At 60.4% G+C, this 18,318-nt stretch overlaps 1 protein-coding gene across 3 annotated transcripts in view; it reads right to left on the bottom strand.

Annotated features, from left to right (window-relative positions):
- GSE1 (Gse1 coiled-coil protein) overlaps nucleotides 1-18,318 on the bottom strand; it is a 408,425-nt gene that overhangs the window by 349,305 nt on the left and 40,802 nt on the right. The gene's annotated exons all lie outside the window — the stretch shown is intronic.

Below are 18,318 nucleotides of genomic sequence, written 5' to 3'. Positions count from 1 at the left end.
CTGCAGTGAAAGCGAGGGGCCCTCGGACTTCAGGAGTGGCCACTGTCCACACCTCTCTGAGCCTCTTTCCAAACCTACCTGTGCGTGCACGCGCATGTGTGCGCACAGCCTCATTTGTCAACACGCAGACCACAGGCATCAGACCCGCGGCTCTGCTCCCTGCTTTCCCATGGAAATATCTCTGGGAGCTTCCATCCCAGCCCCGCCTGCTGACAGAGGCCAACGCACGGCACCCCTGGTTTATGTCACAGTCCTGCCTTCTAGCAGGACACTGAGTGGCCTGGTGACACCGGGTGTGCACAGTGCCACAGACGGCATCTGTGTACCCCCACCTTCTTCAGCATGTGTCAAGCTGCTCTGGGATATAGTGCCTGCCCCCCAAGGGCCCCTCTGGGGTTAAGGGAACAGTAGGGGACACAGTCCTGGCAGCAAAACTGACAGGTCGATGGGATGTGTGTCCCCATGTGGCATAACCCGGCTGCCCCATAGTGACTCTCCGCGGGGGCGGCTCAGGAAGCTGGGAATGAACACATTCTCCCCCAGGGCTCCAGAAGGAGCCAGCCCTGCCCACTCCCTGACCCGAGCCCCGTGAGTCTGACCATGGACTTCTGACCCCCGGACATTACTATTCAGATATTATCCAGACGCATCATTATTAAGAGAATAAATATGTGTTCTCTGAAGCCACTAAGTCTGTCCATTTGTTACAGCAGCCATGAGAAACTGACACCCTTGTGTGTCCCCTCGTTGGTGGCACATTAGAGTCACCTGGGGATCTTCACAAAAACACCCAGGCCGCACCACAGACCAAATTGGGACCCCCAGGCAGTGCTGGCGTCTGGATCTTTCGGAGGGGCAGCCAGTGTGGGGGACGCTGCCCTGGACCTCCTGCCCCTGGAGCCCCCAGCCCTGCCCCAGGCGCCCCGTGTGGGCCGTGGGCACAGTCTCCTGCCCAACTTGACCACCTGCTGCCACGGGCCTGTCTCCCCCCAACGCCTAGCAGGCCGCTTTCATTCTGTCTAAGCCTCAGTTTCCCCATCTGTAAAATGTCAACGACAGTACCCTCCCCACTACGCTGCTATGGGTTCAAAATACGGAGACGTGTGCAGAGAGGCGGGCCCAGGGCCTGCCCACAGGGCCACCTGACACCTGGTGAGAAGGCGGTGTCTACCATCCAGACGGCGGTGCTGTCACCTTCACTCCAGAGAGGGGGACATAGGGCCCTCAAGGGATGGGTACCACGTCCCAGAGCAGACCTGGACCAGGCCCCACACCCAGCCCTGGTCCCCGCTCACCCTGGGGGCCTCAGGCAGGTCAGTGCTGGCCCCAAGGCCAGGGCCCCTCCCACACCTTGAACCCTCCCAACCCCAGTGGCCGCTGGTGACTGAATGTCCACCGCGCACAGGGCACAGCCGTGGAAGGCCCCACCACCCGGCTCCACACAGCACCCCACCGGTTCCTTCTGATGGCACCTATGGGACCCCACCAACAGCGGACAGGCCGCCAAGGCCTGTGCGTGGAGCGGCGTCAGCAGGGGCACCACTGAGGGCCTGGGGGGAGACTCCAGGGAGCGGGTAGGAGGAAGGCATTTGACCCTGCCTCAGCGCCAGGAAACCGCTCGGGCCCTGAGAACCGTGCAGCCTGGAGAACGCGGGCCGCAGGGCGGGCACAGGGGACCAGGATGTGGCAGGCCAGGCCCGCCAGGCTGGGGGCCATGCTGGGGGGGTGGGGAGCAGAAGGGAACCTGGCTCACCTGGGGGTGCAGACAGGCACTGGGATTAGTGGCCTTCCATGGGCGGGCTCCCTCCCAGGAGCCACCACAAAGGATGGGCGGGCTGCCCGCTCAAGGCAGGGGTGCTTGGGGAGGATGCCCTAAGGGCTGTCTGGCTCTTCCTTAGTCCTAAAGCAAGGGCTGGGGATAAAGATGGGGGAGAGAACCCTTCGGGGTCTGGCTGGGAGCCCCACCACCTCCAGGATGCCTTCCTTGACATCTTTGCAGGGCTGAGCACTTAAAGGAGACGGCTCTGGGTCCGGCAGACCTCGGCTTGAGTCTCATCCTGTCACTGACGGGCTATGCAACATACTCCTAAATCGAGGCATGGGTGGGGGGGAACTGGGAAAAGGACACAGCTCTTTCAGAGACTCATTGACACCCCCTCCCCAGCGGCGTGCCGTAAATGTTTAACAACCAGCTTTCTGAAAAGACAAAACAAAAAAGCGCAAACGTGTGATTCGTAGCATCTGACCTTTCCGTGGGGTGAATCCTCCCACCGTGGCTGACCTCAAGGCACCAGCGTGACGTCACACAGGGTGGAGCTGGAGGAGGGGCGCACAGTTCAGCCCCAGCACGGACGGGAGTGCCCAGGAGGCGGCACAAGGACCACCACCTGAGTGGGCATCTGCTAAGGCCCAGGGCTGGGCTGGGGGCTCCCGAGCGGACTCCGCACCACAACCCTTTAGAATGGAAATCACCAGCTCCATCTAACTGATGCAAAGAGCGAGGCTCAGAGAGGGGAGGCAATGAGCCCAGGGTGCACAGCCAGAAAGTGTCAGAGCCAGGCTCACACCCAGGTGTGTCTGTCTCCAAATAGGGGAGGAAGGCTGATGGCAGGCACCCAGGGAGGATGGGAACCTGCCTCCTCCCGCATCCCAGGCTGGCCCGAGAGGCACCAAGACCACGGTACCTCAGGCGGCAGCTTTTTATTAATAAGGCATTTTCCAAAAGTGAGCCAGGACGGGCAAAAATAGTGTTGGAACACCTCATCTGCCATCGTGGGGATGGGAGAAGGACCCAGCTGGGCGCCAACAGGAAGACGGCGGGATTCCTCATGGGGAAGCCACCAGCTGGGCCAATTACCGTGCGGTGGCAGAGAAAGCATCCGTGAGCCACACGTTGAACAGAAAAGCGACAGCAGCTGAGTGGTTCTCCTGTGTTAACTTGCTTCATCTGCACAAGAATCCTATGAAGGCCACACCACTGGCCGTGCCTCACAGATGAGGATGTGGAGGCTCAGAGAGATTCAGGGACTTGCATGAAGCCGACCAGCTAACTGCAGCCTGCAGACCTCCATTTCCTAGGCCCCCGAGCCTGCGTGTTCCCACCAGGCCACAGGATTACAGCTAAGGGCACACAGTTCAACATGCAACAGGGAGCTTCTGTACAGATGGATGCACCCAGTGACCAGCAAATCAAGACATACAGAGTATGTCCAGCCCTCCAGGGTTCCGTGTGCCCCTTCCCGATGGACAGGTCCCACCACTGTCCTCATGGGCTGGTTTGCCCATCCTGGGATCCAGTGGACCCAATTTCTGTGCACAGAGTCCTGACCAGCCTGAAGACCCCGCACAGTGGGGTTTCAGGATGCAGTACTGCGGTGCCCCTGGGGGAGACTAGATTTCTCATGAACCACGATGAACAGCGACATCACAGACCCTGGGTCATCCCCCCACCCTTGTTAGGAGGGGGACAGAGTTACCAGAAGGAGCCCTCGGCCCTGCCACTCCCGCACAGCGGCCCGGCTTCCGTGGACAGCTGCAGCCAAGCTTCGTGGCCAGGTGTCTGCCCTGGAGAAACAGGGGCCGACGTGAGGCCGAGAGCCTGAGCCCCAGCCCCAGGGAGGGGCTCCAGGGATGGGGGGCCCGTGCAGGGGTGTGGCCCTGTCCTTCTCTCCAGCCCTGTGTACCCCCTTGTCCAAGCTGCCCCGGGGAGGCGTCTCTGCCTGCCCTGCCCACGCCCCTGGCCTCGGTGACACACCCCTGTCCCTGGGGAGGCAGCCGCCCGCCCCCTTCCTCCACAGGCCACGTGGGTGGTCTTTCCAAGCCCAGCTCTGCTCGTGGGCCCCTCCTGGCCACCCTCCGATGGCTTCCCTAGACGGTGACACAAAGGCCCCCGCCTTCTCCAGCGCAGGGCCCTGCAGGGCGGGTCAGGCCAGCTGGGTGCACAGTAGGCGCTCCTTAGGTGTCTGCTGGACGAAAAGGAGCCGCCGGGGGGGGCAGGAGTCCCCGCAATGCCCTGCCCCGGGCTCAGGGGCCTGGGGCCGCCAGGGAGACCCCACAGCTGGGCTCTGACCCAAATCGGGCTGATTCCGCCAAGGGGGGAGAGGAGGCGGGGAGAGGAGCCAAGACAAGCAGAGGAACTTCCAGAGCCCCTTCCCAGGACGCGCCGAGGCCAGAGCTGCTCTCACGCATGCTCCAGATTCCATCAGCAGGACCAGGAGCCAAGGGCTGACGACATCCCCACCACCGAGGATGCCGCCAGGGCCCCAGCCCCCCTCCCACCCCACCACCCCCTCCAGGACTGTGAGGCCCAAGGGGGCTGCGGAGGGCAGAGGAAGTCTCCAGAACACCACCTCCCTTGGATGGCTGCCTCTGTGGGAGGCGATGGTTCTGGAAGAAAAACAAACAGTACTGGGGAGGGAGGAAGCAGGCAGCAGATGCCAGACCCGGCGTCGGGGGAGGTCAGGGCAGGCTGGTGGTGGCTGGGCTGGAGGGTGGCCCCCCGGGTGCCCTATGGCGCCAGGCCAGGCTCGGGTCCCCAGGCTCTTCCGGGTGGGCCTGGCAGGGAACCTGGGCAGAGAAAGTGTCCCTGGCAGGATGCCACCCCGAGGGGTCCTTCTGCACCCATGGCCAACACTGCCCCGTCTTGGGTCTGACAGCACTGGTGGGCCTCTTCTCCCTGCTGTCCACTCTTCTCCATTGCCCCTGCTGTGGTCAAGCCCGTGGCCTTCCTCCCACAGCACCCTTATCCACTCCTTCAACCAGCAATCAGGGAGCTCCAAGGATGTCCCAGCCCGCTCAGGGCACTGGGGTTGGAACCGAGGACAGATGGGTCTTGCCCCTTCAAGCTTTCCCTCTCTCACCTTCCATGGCTCCCTAGTACCTTCAGGATAAGGCGAACTCCCCAGCAGGCACTCAGAGCTGTCAGCTCCTAGTCTGAACTGCCCTCTCAGGATGCCAGACCCACCCAAGCCCTGGGTGCTTATGCTCACGCCCTCCTCTGAGCCTTTGCTCAGGCGGTTGCCGTCCCCTCTGCCTGTGGCCCACTTCAGGAGTCTCCCTCGTCCCCCAGCTTTAAACTGGAGACCCCAAGTGTGAGGTCAAGGTGACATGCACGCACTGGGGGGTGGATGTGACTCACAGGAGATCCTGCAGGAGGGAGAAGGTTGTGGGGCCCCAGGAAGGGGTGGCAGGTGGAGGTCTGGGAGGCGGGGCCCTGGTGGGAGCAGGAAGGTCATAGTTTGGAGGCCTCACAAGCAGGAGTTGTTCCCTCACAGTCCCTGGGGCGCTCCACCCACAGCTGGAGAGAAAACTGCTGCCTGGGGGGCACAGGTCACTCTCCGGCACAGGAACCTTCAAGGGCTCCCCACTGCCCGACCACAAAGTCCCAGAGATGCTGGGTGTTGGCATCCAAGAGCGGGCATTCGCAGCCTTCATGCTGGCCCCAACCTCCCCTCCCACCTCTACCCTAGACCCACCCTCCAGCACTCCCAGGCCCATGCACCAGCCCATTTTACAGATGAGGCCGAGGCACAGACAGGTTAAGGCACATGCCCAGGTCACACAGCTCTAAGTAATGGGGCTGGGCTGGGAAGCTGCCAGGCTTTGCCATTCATTCATGACTGTGTCCCCGGTGGCCCCCGGAGCTTCGGCCAGAGGCGAGCACCCAGCCAGGCCGATACCACACAGCGGGTGTGATATGCATCTCTGCAGGCTTTATCACGCTCAGACTTTTCCGATTTTATTTTCATGTTGAAATCAGCATCTGCTGCATCCACACCGCCGGGGAGAGCGGCACGACCTCGGGCCAGGCGCTGGACCCCTCCGGGCCTCAGTTTCCCCTCTCTACGACAGGGGCGCGCGGCTGGTGCCTGAGGCCTCCGGCCGCGCGGGAGAAAGCCTGGTCCCGGGGCTCTTTCCGGTCCCGTGGCCGGGCCGCAGGCCTGCCCGGGAGCGACGCCGGCAGCAAGGGAGGGAGGGGCCAGGAAGCCCGCGGGGCGGCGCCCACCCGCAGCCGGGCCGGGCGCCGGAGGGGGCGCCCGCGGGGGCGCCGGCTGCCCCCAGAAACGCGCTCCAGATGCGCGCGGCGCGGCCAGCATTCCTGGAAGGTAACGACGGCCGGCCGGGCGGGGGCCGGGGCGCAGCCCGCTGCCAGATGTGCCTCGCGAACAGCTGCCCCCGGCTAATAGGGTCAGCTCCTGGCTCCGGCGAGCCGCGCGCGCCGCCGCCCCCGCCCGCCTGGCACCGCGCGCTTCCTGGGCCGGGAGGGGCCGGAACCCGCCCTCCGCCCACGGCCTGGGGGCGGCCCGGCCCGCCCAGCCCCACCCCTGCGGGGGGAAGGGGAGGAGCCAGGACGCCTCCCCGCCCCCGTGGTCTCGGGGGGAGGGCAGAACCCGCTCCCGGCCCTCTGCGGTGGGAGGGAGCAGCCAGAACCCCCTTGGGGGCGGGAGGAGCCCAGAAACACCCCGGGCCCCAACCAACCCCTCCCTGCGGTTGCGGGGAGAAGCCAGACCCCCCCCAAACCCCCCCCCAGTTGGAGGCGAAGGGCTCGCTGTGAGTTCTCTTTTATTGGCCCTTTCCTCTTCAGGGACGCGGAGGAGACCCAGCGCGCCGTCTGGGGCCGCGACCCGAGCGGGAGGGGCGCGCATCCCACGTGCCCCCAGGCTGGAGACCCCCGCTGTGGGCCGGGCCGGCTGCCAGGCAAGGGCAGCTGCCGGGAGCTTGGGGCTTCTGGGATTCCCGGCCCCCGCCACGAGGGATGTCACCCCCCAGCCTATCCCCTCCACCCCACCCCACCCCACCCCAGGAACACCGTCCCCATCCCGAGATGTGAGGTCACCTCCCTGGGGGTCGGGGGGAGGGAGGGAGGGAAGCCAGCAGGGGGCTCAGGGCCCAGATTCCGCGCCTCCCTTCTATCCAGGTCCCCGACAGGGCCGAGGGCAGTCGCCACCCGCCCCCCGCCCCCTCCTCCCTAGATAAAGGCGCCGGCAGCCGCCTTTGTTTCTCGGGTGTAAACCGAGCCAGACGCGGTCTAAATCCCCCAGCTGGGCTGGATTTGCCGGCGGCCGCGGCTCCAGCGCCTCCCCGCCCGTCCAGCCCCGCCCGCCGGCTCGCTGCCTGGAGGGGGAAGCACAGGGGCCGGGCTGCCGCCGCCGCCGCACCGTCTCCCACCTGGGGGCCAAGGGCGGAGTAATTCGGAACCAGGCCCTTCGGCGCCCGCCCAGTGACCTCGGGTGGGTCACGTGATTTTCCTGAGCCTTGGTTTTCTTGTCCGGAAACTGGGAATGACGAGGACACAGCGCACAGGTTGTGGGGGGCTCAGTAAGCTCAGATGCTATTATTAGGGCCTGGAATGATGCTCACCTCCCGGCCAACCCACTGTGGGCCACGCTGCCCCATCTAACCACGCATCCCATCTCCAGGGCCCTGAGAACCGTAACAGTCACTTAGGTGCCCATATGGACTCCTTAGGCACCACTCGTCCCCCCTTCTAAGAACCAGACAATCAAGGAGGCTAGTGCTAGTATTAACCCACTGCACAAAGAAGCTGAGGCCCAGAACGGTCCCAAAGCTAGTAAGAGACAGGATTCTTATTAAAAATGAGTTAGTGGTCCAGAGAGGTAAAGTGACTTGCCGAAGGTCACACAGCAAATGAGAGGCAGAGAGAAGGGATGCCCAAAGGGTTACTATAGGAGAGGCAGGGGAGGGCACCTTCCCAGGCGTGGCTGAGGCTCCCTTGTAACGCTAGAGTGGGATCTGAAGCCTTCCGTAATCAGAGCCCTGGGAGACTCGTCAAAAATGCAGAGTCCTGGGCCTGGTCTGGCCTCCCAAACTCGAGTCCGTGGGGGGAGGCCCTGGAATCTGCATTATGACAAGGTGGGGGGCGGGGATGAGGAGATGCGTTCTGTGCTGCTGCCTCTGCGGTCCGCGCAGTGTATGTATGGGGGAAGGGTGGAGGGGCCTGGACCGCGGAGCCAAAGGCCGCTCTGAAGGGGCTCTGTGTCCCCTCCGTGCTCAGCTCACCAGCCCCGGGCCACCCAGGCTGGGGACACGCCTCACCTGGGCTGGTCCAGCCAGAAGGCGGCCGCCAGCCAAGCCCAGAACCTGCCAGGAGCTCTGCTGGGGGCGGTGCCCCCTGCCCAGGGCCATCAATCACCCAGAGAAGCTCCCTGTCAGCCGGCGTGCACCGCCTCCACCCGCACACCCCGCACGCACATGTGAACATGCTCGCACACACGTACTGCACGCACAGACGCACACCAAACACAGACACACCAGGCATGCATGAACACCCTCACACACATGTATGACACGCACCCAGACATGCACACGCACATACCACACACACAAGAACACACACTACACACACAGGCTCTGCATGTATACACATCACACACCCACACCACACACACACACAAACCACACACAGGCACACAGATTTCACACACCACACAACAGACTGCACACTCACACCATCTGTGTGCACATGTGCACGTATATGCCTGCACACTGGGCCACACACTTGTTAACCCGGTGCCTCCCTGGGGCTTTTCATCCCCATCCCAAGCTCGGGTGGGTGGGCGGTGATCGATAAAAAATGAGGAAGTAAATTAATGCCGGGCGGGTAACGGTGGTCTGGCAGGCACCCCCCTCTGCAGCAGGGAGCAGGGTGCACCTGGTGCTGCGGCAAGAAGGCGACCACCCATCGCTGAGCATTCACTGATGAGCACAAGGCCCGGGGATGGGGGGGAGGCATCCAGAGCCAGCAGCCTTCAGAGGCCCCGGGACCAGAGCGCAGGTCTCCTGCCCCAGCCCCTGCCTGCCCGCCACGATCTCCGACCCCTGGCTGCACACCCAGAAGCCCAGCCACGTAGCTAGTGCTACACACTAGCACCTGGAGCCATTCATGCCTTCATCCTTCGTATCAGAAAGGACACCAATGCAGGCTTGAGGTCCTCAAGATGCCACCAGGGCGGAGAGCAGCTTTCTTCAGCTCGAGCAGTCAGGGAGGCCTCCAGGAGGAGGTGACACTTCAGCCGTCAAGGAAAAGGAGCTGGTGCTCTGGGCAGAAGCAGTACAGTGTCATATCCAAGGGTGGGGGGCTGTTGTTTCGGCCACACAACGCCCCACCCCCCCAACTCCTCCCAACCCCCAACCCCAGCCTAGGAAGGACACCAAGTGAGGGTGGGGGGAGGAGTGCCTTCTCTCACCTGACCACTCACACAGGAACTCAGCTGGGCCTCCGCAGGGCCCTCCTGGCTGCAGACCTGGCCTTAGGGTCCGTCCCTTTTGCTCCAGAGCCCAGATCCTGAGCGGGACAAGGCCCCAGGGAGCAGTCCTGTCCCTCTCTGCTCCTGACACTCAGAACCCGTCCACCTGCCCCTCAGAGGGTGTCCAAGCGCCCGTCCCTCCCACGCGGGAGCCTGGGACCCCCGGGCAGCAGACTGGCGCTCAGGTGGGCAGCCCATTTCCGTCCAGACATGAGGGCTGGCCTCTTCACCGGGCGCCCCCGGAGGCCCCTCGCAGCCAGGGCTTCTCCGTGGGGTTCACATGTTCTTTCGGGTTCAGAAGGCAGCTCCCGGGGAGGAAGTCGTAAAAACCCTTGGCCAGGTGCAGCCTGGTGGTGACAAACCCCCACCTCCTTGGGCTGAGGCCTGGGTTCTGGTCCACCTGCCAGAAAGGTGGCCGCTTTCCGCCTCCCTCCCCCAGCTGTGGGAAGAGAGTCTGCCCGGCCAGGCCCCATGAGCCTGGCCCTCCCGAAACCTGGGCAGAGGGACCGCCAAGCACGGCACCCGCCAGCTGTCAGCCTCAGGGTCCCCGGAGGCCAGCACTAGGATGACTCTCCATTGCTTTGCGAGTTTTTCCGCATCTACGTTGTCTAAGTTGACCAGGCATCATTTTGTGCTGGGGGAACAGGAAGTGTGGTAAAAGACACTCATAGGAGGAAGGAGCAGAAATGGCCTCGAGAGAGGAGTGAAACTGGAGGTTGAGATGGGCTTCGGGGCCCAGGTGGGTAGTGGCCCGAGAGGAAGACCCAGTGCAGCCATCATACTCCTCACACAGGGGGCTCAGCCCGAGAGCCCCAAGGGAGGCAGGAAGCGGGGCCACAGGCAGCCAGCCACCCCTCCATTCCACCCAAGCATCCAACTCCTGGTCCATCTATCCACCCATCTAAGCATCCATGTGTCTGTCTAACCATACACGTGCTCAACCATCCATCCACTCATCTGACCATTCTTCCATCCATCCATCCATCTGTCCACCCATCCACCTCTCACTATCATTGCATCCTTCCATTGATCCACTCATTCGTCCGTCCATCTATACATCCATCTGTCCATCCACCCATCATTCATCCATCCTTCTAGCCATCCATCTATCCATTCTTCATCTTTGCATCATTCTGTGCTCCCACCCACTCATCCATAGTAAGCAACTTTTTCATTTTATCTAACCAGCATCTGTCTCTCCCCAACCCAGTGGGACTGTCAATCAACACACCCCTTTTCCCTTTATAGGGACGGGCATGTGCCCCATCCTGGGCCAATCAGAATCTGCCCTGGGACATTTGCTGGGAATTGCTCTTTCCCCTCCCTGGAGTTACCAGATGTCAGCCTAGAACTGTGGGCGGCCATCTCTGACAGCATGTTAGGAGAACCTGCCTAACATGAATGAATCCCACACAGGAGAGAGCAGAGCTGAGGATGGAGAAAGGTGGAGCCTGGAGACATCACATGGGCCCTGGATCCAACAGTACCTGAAGCCAACATCACCCTCATCCATCACATGAGGCAGTAAACCCCCTTTTGCTAGAGCAGGTTGGAGTTGGGTTTGTGTCACCTGTAAACAGAAAGGGGTGTGGGTAACACAAGGCCTTCTGGTGAATTACAAGGTGGTTTAGAACCTGCTGGATGCTCATCCCTGAGCCAGACGAGGCCACCTAAAAGACAAATAAACCCTGTCCCGGCTTGCCAGAGGCCGACCCCCAGCTGGAGAAGCAACGGTGAGGAGAACCAGGCAGCCCAGACACGAGGCCAGTGTGGAGGTGAAAGAGGCCAGACAAGGCCCCTCACCAAGCCTCAGTTTCCCTCTCTGTATGATGGAGACAGCACCCCATACGGCGCAGGGCTGCCCCCATAAAGTCCGAGAGGGTCAGATACTCATGGTCCCATTGCCCCTGCAATTCCAGGTCGACAAGTGGACCCGAGTTTGTAAAATCTTCTGAGAAACACTCTTGCCCCAAAGAGACAAGGGCAAGAGAACCCCTCCCCCTTCCCATCCTGCCTTGGGTTGCTGTCACGTGAGAACGTGATGTTAGAGCTGTGGCAGCCAGCTTGCAACCAGGAGGAAAGGGCCACGAGAATCACACTTGGGTTGGCACTGATTTAAGGCAAAGGTCATCTCTTGTACACATGGGCTGTGGGCTGCAGCTCCCGCTCTCACTGTTGGTTGGTTGCAGGAGCAGGTCTCATGAAGCACTTAAGAACATGGATTCTGGTTTCAAATCCCAGCTCTACTACTCGCGGCTGTGTGACCTGAGACAAATTACTTAACCTCTCTGTGTCTCCATTTCCTTCTCTATAAAACAGGAATAGTATTTGTGAGTGGTAAATAATTTAGTACACAGGAAAGCATTTAGCATGGTGTTTGGCACCTAGAAAGTGTTGAGTAGACATCAGCTTTAATTAGCGTTACAGTCGGAGACTGTGGGTGGGGGAGGGCCAGGCTGGGCCCGGGGAAGCCGGGCGGGCGCAGAGGCCCCGGCCAGCGGGAGCTGAACAGGAGCCGCGAGCATGCTCCCGGCCTTGGCACCGCCGAGGCTGGCGGGCTTGCTCTGAGTCTGCCCTGCCAAGGCCAGAGCAGCCGGCTCCAGCCTGCTGAGGGCTGCGGGGGAGGCGCCCTGGCCACAGCCCGCACCCCCTCCACCCGCCCGCCGCCCCTGCCGACCAGGAGCCAGGCTGGCAGCCCTGGAGGTGGGCGTCCCGTCGGCCGGGGGACCTCAGACCCGGGTCCAGCGATGCCCCCTCCGCTCTGCAGGCCATGCTCCTTGACTCCCGGCCCGTCAGCCTCCCCTCGGTGGAGACAGCGGGTCCCGCGCCCTCCCACCGGAGCCGAGCGTGGAAGCAATCGCCCTTGGCAGCCGTGCAACAGTGAGTCAAAAACAGTTGTTTGGCTTGTCAGATGCCCAGGCCCCGTGCGGCTCGGAACAGGCTGCCGGGCTGGGGGCCACGCAACTGTCCGGCGTGTTCTCCTCTGCAGTGAGGGCGGCGGCTCCAGGCCTGGGGGGCCCCAGGGTCCTTTGCAGCAGGGTAAACTGAGGCAGAAGGCGGCTGGCCTCCTTCTGCAGCCTCTCCTCCTCTGAGCAGACGCTGGACTCAAGAACGCGTTCCCGCTGACCCCCCTCCTTGCCCAGAAGTGAATCAGACACGACTGAGCCGCCCTCCCACTGTCTGTGCCTCTACCCACAATCCCCGTGGTCCTCGCAGGGCCGAGAAGCTGCACACATCCCCGCCAGGCATGCCTGGGGGAGGGTCTCCGCGGTTCCAGCCAGCCCCTCCCGCGTCTCCGTGACGACCCCAGGAGAGGTGCTCTCATTGTCCCCGTGCTATAGGGGAGGCAGGACACAGGCTCAAGGCATGTGCGAACCTTGCCCAGGTCACCCGGCTGGCTCCTGGAAGGGCAGAGATTCCAACCCAGGCTTGGCTGACCTTAGAGCCAGGGCATGTCTGCACTGACGCAGCATTCCCAGAAGCTGCCGGCTCCAGGGCTTTGCCCTCCCTCTCCTGGCCATCCTGCACAGTGCTGCCCAAGAACAGTGTTTACAACCCGCCCCCTGCTCAACAACCTTCAATGGTTCCCCAGCACCCACAGGAGAAAACAAACCAAATCCCTTGCAAAGCCCTCCCCATTCCTGACCCCTGACGTCACCCCCGTGACACACTTCTTTGTCACTGAGAGTCAAGGGATGGGGCTCCCTGAGAGCTTGGACTATGCACTGCCTCCTCCAGCAGGCCACGCCCGCACCCACCACAGGGCCTTTGTGCGTGCTGCCTCTCTGCCTCACCACCCCTCCTTGGAGAGGCTGTCCCGGCCTCCCAGAGGCAGCACTCCCCCACCCTCTCCTGAAATACTTTCTCCATGGCGCCTCTCACTGCCCAGGACGTTCTCCTGGCACTGTTCTGCTGAGTGTGTGAGGCCCCCGATCAGACCGTGAGCCTGCGAGGGCAGGACCTCGCCTGTCTTGTTTATGGCTGTGTCCCCCGGGCTGCACACGGCCAGCGTTGAGGAAATGTTGAGTGAATGAGCAAATGAGTGAGTGAGTGAATGACTCTCTGTCTCCCGGGCTCAACACAGAGCCGGCGTGCATGCAGAGTCCTGGCTGGCAGGAAGAGGACCTCTCCTCCCATTTTCTCTGCCTCATCTTATCCTCCCCTACTCTAAGGTTTCCCTCAGGTGGCCCAACCACCCCCTACTCTGGCCCAACCTCCAAGACCCTCCCCATTCCTCTCCCCGACACTCCTCAACTGTGTAGACTTCCCCAAACTTGCCTATGTGTTTCCTGCTGCCTCAGTCACCCTTTCTCCCCCACCTAGCCAGCCAACTCCTACACACCCCTCAAGAGCCCCTTCAAGTATGACCTCCCTTGCAAGGCAGAGCTGATCACGCCCCCCTCTGACACCCTCTGTCCTGAGGACATACCTACTGTGAGGTCTACATGCGCTTGCCTCCACGGGACACAATGCCTGCACACAGTAGGCACTCACTACACCATTACGGGGTAACCGACCAGTCCCTCTCAGCTCCTCCACAATGTACAGGCCTCCCAACTGGAGGGACTCATGGAGGGCAGGGCTGTTTTAGTCATTATGTCCTTAATGCAAAATCCAATGCCTGTCGGATGGATGGACAGACCAACAGACAGATGAACGGGCACATGGAGGATGAATAAACGGAAAAATGGATGGATGGATGGATAAGTGGATTGGTGGATAGATGCCCAGAAGGAAACAAAAAAAGAGATGAATAGATGGATGGATGGATGGATGGAAAGAAGGAATCAGGTAAGACAGACATATGAACAGATAAAAGGAGGAAGGAAAGGCAGATGGATGGAAAGATGGTGGGTGGATGCACGCATGGATAATGGAAGGAAGAATGCATGGATGGATGAGTGCGTGAATGGAGAGATGGGTGATGATGGATGGATAGACAGAAGGAAGGAATATGGCATGTATGCACGCATGGGATGGACAGAAGAACAGAAAAGACGGATTGATAGGTGGGTGGATGGATGGATGATGGATGGGTGGGTGGGTGGGTGGATGGAAGGAAAGAAGGATGCGTGGATGGATTGAGGGATGGATGGAAGGAAGGATGGATGGAAGCAAAGAATGAAGGAAGGATGGATGCATAGCTGGATGGGTGGATGGGCAGGCAGGTAACTGACGGGGGGAGAATGACCACTGCTTGAGTTACTTATTCCTTCACGGAATAAGTTTTCTGACCAGATGAAGACCCCAAAAAGGAGTCTCCCCCATTCTCACCACCAAGTGCTGCCACTGCTCTGAGTGAGCGGAGGGGAGGGGCGGAATCTCATACCTCCTTCATCCACACATGCACACGCGCACACGCCCGCCACCACCTGGGCCACCAGGAGCAGCGCCACAGTGTGGTGAGGCCGCCAGCACTGCCGCCTCCTGCAGGGGACACTCGCCGAGCCCTTGGTGCACAAGCACCCCTGCCTGCCCTCCGCGGAGACCCCACGCTACCCCAGCTCCACAACAGAGCCAGGCAGCAGGCTGCTCCCTCACCTATTCAAGGGGAAACTGAGGCCCAAAGAGGTTAGATTGTTGCCCATGGCCACAGAACTGTGGGTGGCAGGGCCAGGACTCGAACCCAGGCAGTCCGGCGCCGGAGCCCACACTCTCAGTCACTCCACTGCCAGCAGGCCCCAGACTCGGCGGCATTTCCACTTCCCCACTTTGTGGCATATTCACTCTCCTTGTCCTTTATCTTTACCTTCTAATTCTTACTTCATAATTTTCCTTGAATCAACTCATTTTTTAAGCTTAAATAAATTTGAAATGTATATGACTACCATAAAAGGAAAGCCAGTATTAAGCAACATAAAGAGAAGGTAACCCTAAAAATACATACCATGAAAACGAAGCAGTGTTATTCCATTTTAGTGTGAGACCGCTCCCGGCGATCACTCCAGGGCCCAACGCCTATTCTTTCTCTACCAAAAAGGGAGATCAGCAAGTGTGGCGGTTTAAAGACATGTCCACAGACGCTCTGATGTGCCTCTTTGAAGAGGGGGAGCCCTGGGATACGGCCCAGAGTTAGTGATTTCCTTCTAATGAATAGAAGATGGTGGAAGTGACAGTGTGTGGCTTTCGAGACCAGGTCATCAGAAGCACGGCACCTTCCTCCTGGTTCTGTCTTGGATCACTCACTCTGGGGGAAGCCAGCTACTCTACAGAGAGACCCACACGGCCAGGGACTGAGAGCCCTCCTGCCATCAGCTAGCAAAGGTACTGAGGCCCCCAGCCAGCAGCCCTGTGAGGACGCCACGCTGGAGCCTCAGCAAACCTTCAGATGAGACTGCAGCCTCGGCCAGCATCCTGATCACAGCCTCATCAGAGACCTGGAGCCAGAACCAACCAGCTGAGCCCCTCCCCACGGAAACTGTGAGATGATAAACATTTGTTGTGTTGAGCTGCTACATGTGGGGGTATTTTGTTACACAGCATAGACAATCACACAGCAAGCGTTAGAGAGGCTTAGAGGCAGCAATCCCAGGGGTACAAATGGACCCTGGTGGGCAGGACCCTGTATATTCTGTGATGCCATGTCCGTGCCTGCCCCCTCCTCCCTGCTCATCTGCTCCAGCCATGCTGGCCTCTGGCTTTTCCTACAAAACCCCAAACTCATTCCCACCTCTGGGCCTCTGCACTGACTGCGTTTCTGTTCCCTCTGCCAGGACCACTCCTCACCTGGCCTGCCCCTCGCTCCACTCAGGGCTTTGCTCAAAGGCCCCCTGACCACAGCATCGATTAGTCAATCGCCATAGAGCCCCGCCCTGTGGGACCCCCACAGCTGGGCAGGGCTTCATTCGCAACTGTAGCATAGCGCTCATCTCTGTGTGCTACGATGTTGCATACTTATTTGATACCAGGTTGCATATTCATTCCCTCATTGCTTCACCGTGGGGCTCCCCCAGCAGAACGTAAACTCTACAGGGGCGAGGTGGGTCTGTCTCGTCCAGGGCTGCGTCTCCTCCCTCCGAACAGCGCCCTGCACACAGTAGGTGTTCGAGAAACCTCTGCCGAGGGAACAATGGCACCTCGGAATCCTGCCAAGGGCTCAGCATCCAAGAAACCAGGGAGGCGGACTCCAGCTGAACTCGGCTCTCAACCCCAACTGGAACAGACCACGCTAATTTGTAGAGCCGCAAGCTAAACTCAAATATAAAAACGTTTCTCAGCCGCCAACCAGACCGAGGATTTTTTTTTTTTTAATGAGTTTGGCTCCAAGAATTCCCCCTCTTGCTCCTAAACCTCCTCTTCCCTCTCCTCTCCCCTCCTCGCTCGCTCTCCCCATTTGCTCCTGTCATCAGTGCAGATTTTCCGACCATGGTTCTCTGCTCCTCTGCTCTCTCCACCAGCTTCAGGGGAAGTCGCCCCTTACGGGAACCTTCTGAATATTCCTCCTCCTCCGTGGGCCTTTGAGATGCACCATGTGTTGCCCCGGGCAGCTGAGGGGGTGTCTCTGCCTTCGGAACATCTTAAAAATGGTGCTGGTAATGGGCACAGGGCGTCCGTTTGGGGTGATGAGAAAGTTCTGGAACACGATGGGGGTGATGGTTGCACAACGGCGTGCAGATACTTAATGCCTCTAGATTGTACCCTTCAAATGGGTTACAATGGTAAATTGGACATCGCGTTTATTTTTGACACAATAAAAAAGTGTAACAAAAGAAAATGAGGCTGCCCATTAGGCACCATCAAGTTGCACAGTTTGAAGTATTTATAATTTATAATCCTGGTGGTTTGAAGACGTTTTCCTGAGACGACAGCTTTGATGCCCGCCTGCCCCCTGAATCCACTTCCCCTTCGTCCAACCACTCAGAAAAAAGGCAAACAAGAGACCCAATCTGGTAAAACCACCCAGAATAGGAAGTTTTGAAAAATTTCACCAACATGCTTTTGGGATATATGGTATACGGTTTTAAAAATTTTATTTTCTTCTTTTTTACGCAAAATTAAAATAGAAAGAGGAGAAGCCAAGTCACCAGGAGAATGAAGGCCTGCGGTGGCTCCAGACTCCTGCCACAGGGAGGGCTGGCGGCCGGGGACACCGTCCCCAGGCCGAGACCAAGGAGACAGAAAGTACGCAAACCAGGGCTGCCCAGCATCCGAGAGAACTGCCACCGCGGACCGTCCCCCCCAGCAGCCCACGCGGCCGGCCTGAGGGCCATTTCACACTGGGGCCACGTTTTCGGCTTCCTGGGTTTCACTTGTGTTCGAGGAGTTGCTCGAACTCATTATAAATTCCAAATTGTTTGATGCGACGGAGATGTTGGTGCACGGCTACGGGAGGCGGGAATCGGTTATTTTGAAAAAGAGAAGATCTAAAGCCGCCGGTTTCAACCGCCAATGACGTCCTGGAGAAATAAGGCGATCGCACTGGGACAGGAAAATACTCCCCAAGGGGAACACGGAGCCCATACGTCCTGTGACCAGGGCGCCGCCTGCAGGCCAAGCTGTGGTCCCGCCGACCGCCTCAGCACCGTGGGCAGGCCCGGGGTGCAGCAGCGCAGGAGCACTGCTCTGATGCCCCCCTGGAGCTGGGCTCCCCACACTGATCAGTGTACCCCGAGCCTCGCTGGGCCAGCTCAGGGCAGAGTCTGATGGAGGGAGAGGCCAGGGCCTCCGCCCTCAGACTCGTGACGTCGTTCCACTGAGGACCACAGGGAGGGCGGAGGGCGACGGGGGCCAGGCACATTCCCTGCCAGCACAGACGCGGCCGAGAGGAAGGGAGAAGTGGAGCCAGCAGCCTGTCCTCGCCCTCTCCCCCAGCCGACCCTCGGCTGCCATGTGGCCAGGTTGGTGTGGGCCTCTCCCGCCCTCCCTGAGGCGGGCCAGCTGGTCGTGGGTGACCCTAGAGGACAGAGGCCAGGACAGGCAGCTGAGTCAGCTCCCACCAGATCAACCACAGAGCTGGCCTCTCCACTCAGAGGCGGAAAAACAGGCCGGCTCCAGCAAGGGCCTGCCGCGGGGCCTGGCCCCCAGCCCAGGCAAGGGGCCGGGGAGCCATCGG

Source organism: Equus przewalskii, chromosome 3, assembly GCF_037783145.1.
Source record: "Equus przewalskii isolate Varuska chromosome 3, EquPr2, whole genome shotgun sequence".
Taxonomy (NCBI): Eukaryota; Metazoa; Chordata; class Mammalia; order Perissodactyla; family Equidae; genus Equus; species Equus przewalskii.
Note: the sequence above shows the minus strand (reverse complement) of the source record. Positions and strands in the feature narration are given on the sequence as shown.